A 9437-nucleotide genomic window follows, 5' to 3' on the forward strand; every position below is an offset into this window, starting at 1 on the left:
GTTTCACATGAGGAAGAATTGCCCAAGAGCCAATGATATTAAACATTAGAACGTGAGGCAGGGCCTTGTGCAATCTCATCAGGCAGACTCTAAAATTATCTATCCTTCTTTTCCATGGTACACGCCAAATTTTGAGTTGAACGAAGCTTGGTATTTGAAAGTCCTAAACATGCTGAACCCATTTGACAAGCCATGACCAGGCTGAGAATTTGGGGGCTTCTCTGTCTCACTAGCCATCAGAGCCAAGCAAAAATGCCCCCAAATATTCAGTAGACAGTTGCACTGGACCCCACTTGTCTGGACCCAGAGGCTACGCAAGAGAAGTTTAAAAGAGGGCTGAGCCGCTGAACCCTGCCCAGTTCTTCCACATCATACTTGCTTTCTCTCCCTCTCTGATGTTAGTGGCTGATTTCCCTAAGGTTCTCTTTTCACCTTTTAACCATGTGTCTGTCACCTTGGCTCGTTAATGGTTTTGGGGCATCCCGAGGTGTGGTGTATCATTATGCAGCTCCACAGAGATTTCTGCCGGCCTTTTTCCTTGGTAAGGGGTTGCTTACGACTTGCAAATCAGCATATTAGTCACAGGTAAATGTCTACTCAAGAACTTTCCAAACAGCCTGGGAGCATGGGTTACAATGAGGGACGGTGGTAGGATGCTTCCAGGGCAGAAGCAGCCATCGACTTGTGGCCCAGAGTTGAGTCCAATCCCGAGCAACATTTGAAGAGGCCATCCTTCAAAGGGAGGTCACTCAGCACTTGGAGCACCAGGAGAGAGTACATCCATCCAGAAGAAAACAGAAGGAAACTAAAGAGATTGCTGCTAGGCATTTTCATTCAGGAGTCCTGGCTGGATACCCACTCTTTTACACTGAAACCTCAAATATCAGTTTGTTCAGACACCTTTCTCCTCTACTTTTGGATTTATGCCCAGAGAACTTTTTTTTTTTTTTTTGAGAGCATGGATTGCTGTATCTTCACAGCACGCAAATCTCCCATACCTCCTTGCTCTGTGAGTACAGGAAGGACCTGAGGGAGTCCTGAACTCCTCATGCCATCCTGGAAAATGCAGGCTGGTTGTACACAGGCTTCAATTATTACAGGGTGACTTTCCCAGGCTTTGGGGCCTAGGCCCTCGCATTAACTGGCCCGTTCAAAATTGGACTGGGCTGCCTTGTGAGGGGGTGAGCTTCTCACCACTGGGAAGGTGTTGTGGAGATAGATAGCGTGACATCCTGGCAGAGTTTTGAAAGAGGGAATTTCTGTATTGGGTGAGCAGCCCAATTCCACCAATGTTTCCTGAGGTTACCACTCCTGTGGGGAATGGAAGGTGGCATGGTTGCCACAGGCCACTTGCTCGCAGTCATTTGAGTGGTTTGTACTAATGTTCCATGGTCAAAAGAAAGACTTAAACACCCACCGTCTAGGACTGGAGTGGATGACATTTCCATATGTTGCAGTCCTCAGTTAAGGCTCAGTGAGATTACTGCCTCACCCACACAGTACCATGTAGTCATTTGGGGAAAATCAAAATAATATGACCCTGCAGAGGAGAGAGTCTGTCCAAAGATGGACCAAAATCTCCTCTCCTTGAAGATTAAAGAAAACTCCTGTCTAGTAGGGTTTTGTTTGTTTGTTTGTTTTTTGTTTTTTGTTTTTTAAAGAAAAGAGTGGAATTTAATCTTTATTTACAGGACACTGCAAGAGAGGAGATTCCACATAGAAATAAGAAACCCACTGAGAGGAGGAGCTTCATACAGGTTGTACAGTTTGGAACTGGTCAAGTAGAGTTTCCTTGTAAAAAGTGCTACAATAACAAAACACATTTAAAAAGAGTTCTTAGTAGAGAAACAGTAAGACAAACTTCTACCAAACAGAGTACACAACAAACAACTTTCTGCCTCAGCTGTACAATCTAAAAGTTAAAAGTCCCGGGAGTGCCATCCTGAACTTGGAATGTATAGCCTTCAGAGGTAGTTTCTGGCACAACATTCTGATCTTCCTCTTCCTCTACAGAGAAATACTTCTCAATCAAGTTTAATGAAGCTTTGTACACAGACTCATTTTCATGGTTTTGTAGAGCTTCAATTTTGTCCAAACCTCCACATTCTTCAATCATTATACTAAGTTTCTCAGTTTCACCTAGTTTCTCAGCAGCCTGAAAGATGTTTGAAATGGCATCCAGAATAACCAGAATAATTTTGGTGTCTTTTGCAGTTAAGAGGTTCATCAATGGTTCTATTATGCCACAATGAACTAGGTATACAATCTGTTCAACTGTCCCACCACTTGTATAGTTGGTCACAGCCCAGACAGCTTCCTTTTGTGTCTTAAAGTCTGCCTTAGAGAGAACACCAACGAGGAATGGGACTAATCCATGATTCACAACTTGCTGTATCTGGTCCTGGCGACCAGCTGTGATGTTTGACATTGTCCACGTAGCTTCCTTCTGAATATTAGTTTTGGGGTTCGTTAGGAGGCTGGGAAAAACAGCAAGTGCTCCTGCATCTATTACAACCTGAGTCTGTTCATCTGTCCCAGTGACAATATTTCCTATGGCTCTTAGCGCAGGAGTCACAATGGGCAATTCAGTAGCTCCTAGAAGCTTCACAAGCTGGGGCACAACTCCTGTTTTCACAACCATTTCAATCCGTTCATTTGGACCATCAGTAAGGTAGGAAATGGCCCAGCAGGTATCTGCCAGTACTTCTGGATCATCATGATGCAGGAGATGAACTAAAGTAGGAAGAATCTGCTCAACAGCATCTAATGGGGGTGCAGGATTCTTGTTGCGACAAAGGTTTGAAAGTGTCCAAGTAAGGTTACGTAAGTAACCACATGCTAAAGATGACATATCAGGAACTGCAAGGAGAGCCAACAGTGGGTCAACTGCACCATACTAAATAACCAAGTCTCGAAAAACTGAACCATCACCTGCAATGTTTCCTAGAGCCCATACAGCTTGTTCACTGATGTGGGCATGGGAAGATGCCAACAGAGAAATGAATGCTGGGATAGCACCTCCATCTACCACAGCCTTGGTCTGTTCTGACGTCCCAGAAGCAATGTTAGTGAGAGCCCAAGCAGATTCAAACTGAATGGGACTACAATCAGTTCTGCCCAAGAAGGACACAAACTTTGGAATCAAACCAGCCCGAATTATGTTGTCTATGGGGGGCTGTTTTTCCCTAGAAAGCAGTTTCCTAGCAGCTTGAGTAGCCTGGAGCTGGCTTTCCAAATTGTTGCTATTTATGCCTTTGACAATGTCATCAACGGACCAATTTACAGTGCCCTGGTTGTTGCGGTTTTCCTGTAGTGGAGAGGTAGCATCATCAGGAAACGAGCTTACGTTTCTCCTTTTCAGCATCTGGTCATCCTTCTTAGCTTTCCTCAGCTCCACATTAACTTCTATTCGGCGCCGCCTCATTTCTGTACTGTCTTTCCCCTTGTTCTTGAATCTGTTAAGGCGGGCAGCTGGTGAATTAGCATTCTCGTTGATGGACATGGTTATGAGACAAAGGGAGAAAGCTACACGGCCGGCTCAGGCTTCCACAGAAGGCGGTCCGGGGCGCGCAGGCTGCAGGTCAGCTGCCCTCAAAACGTCCACCACGGATCACCCCAAAGACGGTGTCTCTAGTAGGTTTTTTAACAAAGCAAATTGCCCACTTCATGGCACCAACTTCCATTTATAAAGAGATCAAGTTATTCTCACTCCAAGTGGCAAAAATCAAGAGTCAACCCACGAAGCCCCTGCTTGCCAGGAGCAGGGAGCGCAAAACATGCATCTCTACCAATGTATATTTCAATATACCCAACAACCTAATAGATACTCAATAAACACTGTTGAGTAAATGACATAGATTTCTCTTTCAATTATAGATTTGACACAGCAGATTCCTTCTTTCTGTTAAGTAGGCTCCACACCCAGCGCGGAGCCCAGCACAGACCCAAACTTTAGACCCTGAGATAGTGACCTGAGGCGAAATCGAGAGTTGGATGCTTAACTGACTGAGCCCCCCTCTACCCCCGCGGTGCCCCACACCACATTCCTTTTTAACTGTTCCGAAGGGTGGACCATAGAACATGGTGCTGTGGAAAGGCCAGCAGCCCAAATGACAGCTTCAGCAGTTCTGCTGATACTATCCTAAAAGTGCAGGTCTGTCTACTGTATTTTATTTGAACTATTGTTCAAACTGGGACATTTTTGAGAATGAAAGGAGGTACTATTAATAATGGCCCTGGGAAACAAACTGAGGGTTGCCGGAGTGGGGGTTGGGGTGGGAGGGATGGGGTGACTGGGTGATAGACACTGGGGAGGGTATGTGCTCTGGTAAGCACTGTGAATTGTGCAAGACTGTTGAATCTCAGATCTGTACCTCTGAAACAAATAATGCAATATATGTTAAGGAAAAAAAAAAAAGAAGAAGATAGCAGGAGGGGAAGAATGAAGGGGGGAAATCGGAGGGGTAGACAAACCATGAGAGACAACGGACTCTGAAAAACAAACTGAGGGTTCTAGAGGGGAGGGGGTGGGAGGATGGGTTAGCCTGGTGATGGGTATTGAGGAGGGCACGTTCTGCATGGAGCACTGGGTGTTATGCACAAAAAATGAATCATGGAACACTACATCTAAAACTAAGACGTAATGTATGGGGATTAACACAACAATAAAAAAAATTTTTAAAAAATGGCCCTGGGAGGGGGGCCTGGGTGGCTCAGTCATTATGCGTCTGCCTTCGGCTCAGGTCATGATCCCAGGGTCCTGGGACAGAGCCCCTCATCGGACTCCCTGCTCGGAGGGAGGCCTGCTTCTCCCTCTCCCACTCCCCCTGCTTGTGTTCCCTCTCTCGCTATGTCTCTCTCTGTCAAATAAATAAATAAAATCGTTAAAAATAAATAAATAAATAATGGCCCTGGGATGTCATGTGTAAATAGGCATGGTCCCCAGCAAAGTGGATATTCAGTCATCTTTCTCAGAATCCACTTAACCTCTGACTGTCACACATCAATCATAAGAAAGTAAATGGCGCAAGCTGAAAACAATGGTGGAGGCCATTTGTCTTCAAGTCTCTTACTTTATAGAAGAGGACACTTGAGGGCGTCTGGGTGGCTCAGTCGGTTAAGCATCTAACTCTTGATTTTGGCTCAGGTCATGATCTCAGAGTCATGAGATTGAGACCCTAAGTTGTGCTTGAGATTCTCTCTCCCTCTTCCTCTGCCCCTCCCTGCACCCTGTGCTCGTGTACTCTATTTCTCTCTTACTCTCTCTCTGTCTCAAATGAATAATTACATCTTTAAAAAAAAAAAAAGGAAGAGTGGGGGACGGGGAGGAGGAGGAGGAGGGTACTTGGGCCAGAGAGCTTCAGAGACTTTGCACAGCGACTCCTGGGTGGCTCAGTCAGTTAAGCATCCAACTTAACTGCCTTCGGCTCAGGTCATGATCTCAGGGTCCTGGGATCGAGCCCCACATCGGGCTCCCTGCTCAGCGGGGAGTCTGCTTCTCCCTCTCCCACCTGCTTGTGTTCTCTCTTGCTCTAATAAATTTTTTTAAATCTTTAAAAAAAAAAGTCTTTGCCCAAAGCCATACAGTTTGGTGGTGGCACACTCGGGCTAGACGCCAGGTCTGTCTGTGCCCCATGCAGGGCACACATGCTGCTTAGAGTGTGTTCCTTTATGTGCAGTGCAGCACACTCGCTTAAGGTGTGCCCAGCAAAGGAAAGAGCACATTCGCCAAAGTTCTTATTTGTGTCACACCAAACAGAACATCAGCACCCATAAGAGCGTGTGCCATCAACTTCCTGGATGATATTAGATAAAATACCTAATCCTTCTGCATCCTGTCTCCTGACTCGGAAAATCAGGAGAAATACCCGGCCACCACATACCACCTCCGTGTAGTTAGAAGGAATGAGGTGCAGTATAAACAAAGATGCACATGGAATCCTTGGGGGCGAGGGGAGTTATAGACATCCACGGGGAGCAGTAGGTATTCTCATACTGTAAGCTTATATCCAATATCCTGATGGACAGGCTACTTAATAATACTCTTGTGTCTGGAATGTGATAAAGTGATCTCAAATACCTAACTTGTGAAGCAAGAGCAGTTTACGGAAGGGAAGGATGTGAGGGGAGATGGGGGGAGGGAGAATAGTGAAAAGACTTATTCAGTGCAATCTTGATTTTCCTAAATGAGCAGCAGAAAACTGCATAAGAAATAGACAACATAGTTCATTTTGAAAAATTTGCGGAAAAATTTAATGTAGATTTATTATCCCCTCAAATTCCATTGTGACTATTTTACCCAAATGGGAAAAACTCAATGAACTAAAATCCCTGAGATGGTGTTGGTATTGATGAAAAATATCGGGCAATGGCCTCAGCTTAACTCACTTGTCCTCCACGTGCCAACCTGGCAATCAGCCGCCCTGGTTCCAGAGTGATGGAGCATTATGTAAATGCAGGTGGGATTTGCCTCTCAAAGTATGGATTGCTCTGTGCTTTCCAAATCGATTTCTTCCAGTGAGGACAAGTCCTCTGTAAACTTTCCAGGCATTGCTGCATGTGAAATGTGCATAGCTTTCAGAATAAGACTTCCATCTGGAGAGCCTCCTGGCTCCTGGCATCCCAGAGGCCAGGGGTTTAAGTAAAGTGACGCATCCTGAGAAAGCCAAGTGTTGGATGCATGAAGAGCAGATTGGTGTACGAGCTTCGGCCGCCCAGTGTCAGCACCATTTTATGGGCATCTCATGTGAACATACGGTATTGGGTGTGGGTGAGAAGGGGACAGGGAGAATGGGGGGGGGGGGGTCACAGGCAGGCAGCTCACTCTGTTGTCAAAGACGGAAACTGTTGAAGTATGAAATTGCAATTTTCACCAAGCTGGAGCCATTTGGGTTGCTGTTTGTGTCTGCTTTTCTTTAAGGAAGACAGCAATCTGTTTAAAGCCTGTCCTCCTGGGGCACCTGGGTGGCTCAGTGGTTAAGCGGCTGCCTTCAGCTCGGGTCATGATCCCAGGGTCCTGGGATCGAGCCCTGCATCAGGCACCCTGCTCGGCGGGAAGCCTGCTTCTCCCTCTCCCACTCCCCCTGCTTGTGTTCCCTCTCTCGCTGTGTCTCTCTCTGTCAAATAAATAAATAAAATCTTTAAAAAAAAAAGCTTGTCCTCCTGATTAAAACCTAAAAATCTAAAATGCAGGGGCATCATCTCTTGGGCTACTTGTGACTTTTAGGAATAAAATTAAATCATTTGACAAATGATGCTGTGGATTTCCTTGAACTCGAAAGTCTGCCCCCACACGCGAGAGGTTTATAGCAACCAAAAGCAAATGGACTTTCCATGGCTAGTTCCTTAAAAAGTAGCCAGAGTGAAACCATTCTCAAGCTTGTGGAAAGGAAAGCCTTGTGTTTCTTCTAATTTGAGGCTTTTCATGCAGGGGGTAGGGGTTTGGATGACAAGAATATAAAAACAAAAGTGTGCCTTGGGACCAGCATGCTCAACTGATTGGGGTTAGAGCTATCAGTAAAGAAGGAAAAGTGGTCAAATTAAGAAAATGGATTTTAAGAAAGGGGATTTTCAACAGGCTTAAGGGATTCATTGAAAAGCCTGCACAGAAAGGAGATCAAGGGTCAAATAGGGGCCCAGAGACAGCCAGGTGTTCTTGCAGGAAAAAAATTCCCCAAAGCTCTTGCATTGTTATCATTCACCAAAAGAAGATGTAGAAGGTGGAAGGCAGTCCAGTGAGTAAACCCCAGGCTTTACAGGAATGGAGACACACACCAAAGTGGCTGAGAAATTGTAAAACAGACTCGTTCCCAGGGAGGACGACAAAGAAATCAGAAAAACGTGTTCAAGGAAGTCAGGAAATCTGAAGCGGGGGGTGACATACAACTTTTCAGGGGGCACAAGAGGAGAGTAAAGGGAAATGCTGTCCCTTTATTAGCTGGAAGAGAAAAGGAAGAATTGACCATTGCCCCTCTCCACAAGGCTGGATCTGGAAGGCTCATTTAGTCTGTGAGGTAACCTGGAAATGAGGACTAAGAATGGGCTTTCCTTAAAAGTTTTACAATTTGCTAAGTGCTCTTGTGTCCTCATATTGGAGCCAGCTCTCAAGCCAAGCGGACAGATATGGAAGGGGGGTCACCAGAGAGAGAAAAGGCATGGGCAGGTGGGATGCCAGTGCTGGTTTCGGCTCATCAGTGCCCTCTGACTTGCACAGGCTGAGGACTTGGGACCCAGGCCACCAAGAGAACTGCCTGGGCACATGCCAGGTGAGAAGCATGACAAACCAGAGTGAGCTGGTAGAGTAAGCCATCTTTAAGCTCAGTTCCTATGCCAGAAAACTCCTGGCAAGACAAAAATAATGCTGAATGACTTCGCAAGCACTGAGAAGGAAACAGGGAATGGAGTGACATCCCTTACTCATGTATTCATTCATCCGTTCATCAAATACGTTATGTGGACCCCACGGCGTGTCTGACGCCCTCCTAAATGCAATGACAACCAACATAGCATCATAAAAGTAAGCTTGCTGTCGGGCCAATCTAATTAACCTTCGTATGACAGCCTTGCTATCTGGATTAGAATTCATCCTTGTGATCTGTCTTGACTTTGCAAATTTTCCCCTTGTGCCTCAGATGTCCTGGCTCTCCACAAATGGAGGAAGACTGTGTGTGCTCATGCCCAGAGAATGTCGATGCATAACGAATGCCTCAACCCACGTGATGAAAAGCATCAGGCCTCACATCTCGTTTGCTGCTCTAAGAACTCTGCTCAGTAGGCAGGCCGGGAGTTTAAATAAGGAGATGGAGATTCAGAGAGGTTAGGACTGTGCCCCTGAGCCCGCGGCTGGGCAGGAACGAAGCCGGACTTGGCACCAAGACATGCTGTGTTATGAAGTTCTTCCAGAATGGATTTTTATTGCCGTTGCTTAGGATGAGGAAGAAGACAAACACTAGTGTACAGACCACAAAAGGCCAAATGTGAGGCTATCAGAGCCTCTGGGATTAGAACCACTAAATCAAACACAGGATGCACAGTTAAATTTGAATTTCAAATATGTCCCCAATATTTTCCTTTTTGTTTTGTTTTGTGTTTCATGGCTAAATTTGGCAAGGCTTCCCGGGATCCCCTGGGAAGCCACAAACCATGTTCCTGGGGCCCTTGCCACCCAGTCCTTTGGAGCAAGGCTCAATCTCTCCTGAGATGGAAGGGGCTGTTTCCCTGCATAGCACCTTGGGCTTACTGCCTTCTTTAAAGGAGGGTTTCCATCTGCTGAAACAGATAAGCAGAGAAACTGGACCAGCAGAGAAACTGGAATCTCAAAAAGACTGACAGCGACCCTGTGCAGAACTCTGACTTATGCTTCTATCCTCAGGACAACGCTAAGGGTTAGTTATGACATTCTCCATTTTATACTCCAGTATGGAATTGGTAAACTGAGG

General features: G+C 45.8%; 1 pseudogene across 1 annotated transcript; it reads right to left on the reverse strand.

Annotated features, from left to right (window-relative positions):
- Positions 1-1668: 1668 nt before the first annotated feature.
- LOC110588985 lies at positions 1669-3622 on the reverse strand (annotated as a pseudogene). The gene has a single exon (XR_002480853.1). The product of XR_002480853.1 is annotated as an importin subunit alpha-1-like (transcript).
- Positions 3623-9437: the final 5815 nt, after the last annotated feature.

This window comes from Neomonachus schauinslandi, chromosome 12, assembly GCF_002201575.2.
Source record: "Neomonachus schauinslandi chromosome 12, ASM220157v2, whole genome shotgun sequence".
Taxonomy (NCBI): domain Eukaryota; kingdom Metazoa; phylum Chordata; class Mammalia; order Carnivora; family Phocidae; genus Neomonachus; species Neomonachus schauinslandi.